This window comes from Ursus americanus, chromosome 6 (assembly GCF_024610735.1).
Source record: "Ursus americanus isolate L20-20 chromosome 6, mUrsAme1.1.p, whole genome shotgun sequence".
Taxonomy (NCBI): domain Eukaryota; kingdom Metazoa; phylum Chordata; class Mammalia; order Carnivora; family Ursidae; genus Ursus; species Ursus americanus.
In genome coordinates, this window is record NC_142132.1 from 65,142,841 (window position 1) to 65,147,840 (window position 5,000).

Below are 5,000 nucleotides of genomic sequence, written 5' to 3' on the forward strand. Positions count from 1 at the left end.
AGCCCCAGCCCCAGCCCCAGCCCCAGCCCCAGCCCAGCCCCTGCCGAGCGATTGTCAGCCCTCCTCGCCTGGCCTGTGCCTGGTGCCTGCCTGCCTGCCTGCCTGCCTGCCAGCACGCCCAGGGGACAAGATGCCTCCGGCACCCTGGAGCCGCGGAAGTCCGCGCGCTCTCCCGTCCCGGGACTCTCCTGCCGCGCCGCCGCTTGGCTCCCGGGATGGCAACGGGGTGGGTCGGGGCGCCGGGGGCGAGGCCCGAGGTGTTCTCAGAGCGCCCCCCAACCCCCCCGCCCTCCGCGGGGAGCACAACCCGCCCACTGGCCTTTCCTCCTCTCCCCGCCGCCGGGCTCAAAGCCCACCGGAAGCCTCGGGCGCCACCACAGACCATCATCACCATCCCAACCCCGTGGCCCTTCCTCCGCCACCCTTCCCCTCCCCACCCAGCGACACCAGGACCTGATCGAGAGACACCAGGGGCCGGCTCGCAATACGCAGACACACAGACACACAGGGAAAGACAGAGAGACACGGAGTGGGGGAACACTTAGGGGACACACTGGACGGGAGAGACGGGGAGGGACAGAGTGTGTGTGTGTGTGTGTGTGTGTGTGTGTGTGTGTGTGTGTGTGTGTCTGTGTGTCTCTGTGTGTGTGTGTGTGTGTGTCTGTGTGTGTGACAGAGAGAAAGAGAGAGAGAGATTAGATTATCCAACACACAGACCCTCTCACACCCCAGCACAGACACGCAGACCCCGACCCGGATGCGGACGGGGACAGGGACAGAGACCCAGGTGCACACAGGTGACACACACCCACACACAGGGACACACAGGACGCTGTGTGGGCGCGGCAGCTAGCCCACGGGAGGGCGGTCGCGCTTGGGCGCGCTTTGGGCAAGGCGGCCGCGCCCTGGAGCTGCCATAGGAGCCCTCCCTCGGAGCCCGAGGACTTGCAGCCCAGGTGGCGGGAATCCCGATGGGCGGCCATTCCTGCCCAGCACCCCTCTGGCGTGGGGGCGTGCGAGGCATTCTTTCTTTTGCCCCGTCCTTTATTTTCTGGTGGCCCTTGTGGCCGTGGTGCGGGGCGCCCCGGGGTCTCGCTGAGGGAGCGAGCCTCGCTGTTCCGCTGAGACGGGGCGCGGAGTCGGGTGCCCACGGGGCCTGAGGCCCCGGGCGGTTGGCCATCTCGTGTCCTGTGCGCACGGAGCACGGACGCCCGGGCCCAGGGGCAAAGGGACGGTGACCGGTGCGAAGGAGGGCCATGCCCTTCTGGCGGGAGCGCAGCCCAGGGCTGGTGGGGAGAAGGTGTAGGCGGGCCCAGGCAGGAGGCGGGGCCGGCAGGCGGTTGGCCCGGGGCGCTGCGGTGGGCGGGCGGCCCAAGCGAACTGCTAGGGGCTCGGGAGAGGAGAGGGCCCGGAGGCAGGGAGGAGGCCGAGAACCCAGGGAGCGCACGCCTGCAGAGGCGGTGTCACGGCCCGCCCGGGGCTCCCGCGGTTCCTCTCGCCCGGGCCGCTTTCCCTCCACCCCCCTCCGCCGCCTCCGCCTCCGCTCGCGCCGCCCCCTGAGCGCCCACCGCCCTGCACACCAGCCCCCAGCCCGCACCCCGGGATAGGCTGTGGGCGTTCCTGGGGCTTGGAGGTGGAAGCGCTGGGCTGTGGGCGCCTGGCTGTGCCACGGGCACCCGCAGAGGGCCAGGGTTCCGCGTTGCGCTGCGCGTGTGGCGTGTGGCGTGTGGCGAGCGGGTCGGGCCCACCACGCATGGCCTGTGGTGAGGTGGGGGCACGTGGGGTTTGAATGGAGCCGGGTTGGGCAAGGTTGGGGGGGCGGGCCGCTGGCGGCAGAGGGAGTGGAAGGGAGGGCGAAGGGCAAGGAAAGGAAAAGAAAAGGAGAAAAGCCTACAGCACCCGGTATTCCCAGGCGGTCTCCCATCCAAGTACTAACCAGGCCCGACCCTGCTTAGCTTCCGAGATCAGACGAGATCGGGCGCGTTCAGGGTGGTATGGCCGTAGACGCCTGTGGCTGCCGCTCGGTGCCCCAAGAGCCTGCTCCGCCCCTCCCAGCCCCAGCCCCAGCCCCAGCCCCAGCCCAGCCCCTGCCGAGCGATTGTCAGCCCTCCTCGCCTGGCCTGTGCCTGGTGCCTGCCTGCCTGCCTGCCTGCCTGCCAGCACGCCCAGGGGACAAGATGCCTCCGGCACCCTGGAGCCGCGGAAGTCCGCGCGCTCTCCCGTCCCGGGACTCTCCTGCCGCGCCGCCGCTTGGCTCCCGGGATGGCAACGGGGTGGGTCGGGGCGCCGGGGGCGAGGCCCGAGGTGTTCTCAGAGCGCCCCCCAACCCCCCCGCCCTCCGCGGGGAAACCCGCCCACTGGCCTTTCCTCCTCTCCCCGCCGCCGGGCTCAAAGCCCACCGGAAGCCTCGGGCGCCACCACAGACCATCATCACCATCCCAACCCCGTGGCCCTTCCTCCGCCACCCTTCCCCTCCCCACCCAGCGACACCAGGACCTGATCGAGAGACACCAGGGGCCGGCTCGCAATACGCAGACACACAGACACACAGGGAAAGACAGAGAGACACGGAGTGGGGGAACACTTAGGGGACACACTGGACGGGAGAGACGGGGAGGGACAGAGTGTGTGTGTGTGTGTGTGTGTGTGTGTGTGTCTGTGTGTCTCTGTGTGTGTGTGTGTGTGTGTCTGTGTGTGTGACAGAGAGAAAGAGAGAGAGAGATTAGATTATCCAACACACAGACCCTCTCACACCCCAGCACAGACACGCAGACCCCGACCCGGATGCGGACGGGGACAGGGACAGAGACCCAGGTGCACACAGGTGACACACACCCACACACAGGGACACACAGGACGCTGTGTGGGCGCGGCAGCTAGCCCACGGGAGGGCGGTCGCGCTTGGGCGCGCTTTGGGCAAGGCGGCCGCGCCCTGGAGCTGCCATAGGAGCCCTCCCTCGGAGCCCGAGGACTTGCAGCCCAGGTGGCGGGAATCCCGATGGGCGGCCATTCCTGCCCAGCACCCCTCTGGCGTGGGGGCGTGCGAGGCATTCTTTCTTTTGCCCCGTCCTTTATTTTCTGGTGGCCCTTGTGGCCGTGGTGCGGGGCGCCCCGGGGTCTCGCTGAGGGAGCGAGCCTCGCTGTTCCGCTGAGACGGGGCGCGGAGTCGGGTGCCCACGGGGCCTGAGGCCCCGGGCGGTTGGCCATCTCGTGTCCTGTGCGCACGGAGCACGGACGCCCGGGCCCAGGGGCAAAGGGACGGTGACCGGTGCGAAGGAGGGCCATGCCCTTCTGGCGGGAGCGCAGCCCAGGGCTGGTGGGGAGAAGGTGTAGGCGGGCCCAGGCAGGAGGCGGGGCCGGCAGGCGGTTGGCCCGGGGCGCTGCGGTGGGCGGGCGGCCCAAGCGAACTGCTAGGGGCTCGGGAGAGGAGAGGGCCCGGAGGCAGGGAGGAGGCCGAGAACCCAGGGAGCGCACGCCTGCAGAGGCGGGGTCACGGCCCGCCCGGGGCTCCCGCGGTTCCTCTCGCCCGGGCCGCTTTCCCTCCACCCCCCTCCGCCGCCTCCGCCTCCGCTCGCGCCGCCCCCTGAGCGCCCACCGCCCTGCACACCAGCCCCCAGCCCGCACCCCGGGATAGGCTGTGGGCGTTCCTGGGGCTTGGAGGTGGAAGCGCTGGGCTGTGGGCGCCTGGCTGTGCCACGGGCACCCGCAGAGGGCCAGGGTTCCGCGTTGCGCTGCGCGTGTGGCGTGTGGCGTGTGGCGAGCGGGTCGGGCCCACCACGCATGGCCTGTGGTGAGGTGGGGGCACGTGGGGTTTGAATGGAGCCGGGTTGGGCAAGGTTGGGGGGGCGGGCCGCTGGCGGCAGAGGGAGTGGAAGGGAGGGCGAAGGGCAAGGAAAGGAAAAGAAAAGGAGAAAAGCCTACAGCACCCGGTATTCCCAGGCGGTCTCCCATCCAAGTACTAACCAGGCCCGACCCTGCTTAGCTTCCGAGATCAGACGAGATCGGGCGCGTTCAGGGTGGTATGGCCGTAGACGCCTGTGGCTGCCGCTCGGTGCCCCAAGAGCCTGCTCCGCCCCTCCCAGCCCCAGCCCCAGCCCCAGCCCCAGCCCAGCCCCTGCCGAGCGATTGTCAGCCCTCCTCGCCTGGCCTGTGCCTGGTGCCTGCCTGCCTGCCTGCCTGCCTGCCAGCACGCCCAGGGGACAAGATGCCTCCGGCACCCTGGAGCCGCGGAAGTCCGCGCGCTCTCCCGTCCCGGGACTCTCCTGCCGCGCCGCCGCTTGGCTCCCGGGATGGCAACGGGGTGGGTCGGGGCGCCGGGGGCGAGGCCCGAGGTGTTCTCAGAGCGCCCCCCAACCCCCCCGCCCTCCGCGGGGAGCACAACCCGCCCACTGGCCTTTCCTCCTCTCCCCGCCGCCGGGCTCAAAGCCCACCGGAAGCCTCGGGCGCCACCACAGACCATCATCACCATCCCAACCCCGTGGCCCTTCCTCCGCCACCCTTCCCCTCCCCACCCAGCGACACCAGGACCTGATCGAGAGACACCAGGGGCCGGCTCGCAATACGCAGACACACAGACACACAGGGAAAGACAGAGAGACACGGAGTGGGGGAACACTTAGGGGACACACTGGACGGGAGAGACGGGGAGGGACAGAGTGTGTGTGTGTGTGTGTGTGTGTGTGTGTGTCTGTGTGTCTCTGTGTGTGTGTGTGTGTGTGTCTGTGTGTGTGACAGAGAGAAAGAGAGAGAGAGATTAGATTATCCAACACACAGACCCTCTCACACCCCAGCACAGACACGCAGACCCCGACCCGGATGCGGACGGGGACAGGGACAGAGACCCAGGTGCACACAGGTGACACACACCCACACACAGGGACACACAGGACGCTGTGTGGGCGCGGCAGCTAGCCCACGGGAGGGCGGTCGCGCTTGGGCGCGCTTTGGGCAAGGCGGCCGCGCCCTGGAGCTGCCATAGGAGCCCTCCCTCGGAGCCCGAG

The 5,000-nt window shown here is 69.5% G+C and overlaps 2 non-coding genes across 2 annotated transcripts; both read right to left on the reverse strand.

Moving 5' to 3' along the window:
* Window positions 1-1,887: 1,887 nt before the first annotated feature.
* Window positions 1,888-2,006, reverse strand: LOC148109847 (5S ribosomal RNA). Its single transcript, XR_015724906.1, has one exon. It is a non-coding gene; the product is annotated as a 5S ribosomal RNA (ribosomal RNA).
* Window positions 2,007-3,914: 1,908 nt separating this feature from the next.
* LOC148109848 (5S ribosomal RNA) lies at window positions 3,915-4,033 on the reverse strand. The gene has a single exon (XR_015724907.1). It is a non-coding gene; the product is annotated as a 5S ribosomal RNA (ribosomal RNA).
* Between the last annotated feature and the right edge of the window lie 967 nt (window positions 4,034-5,000).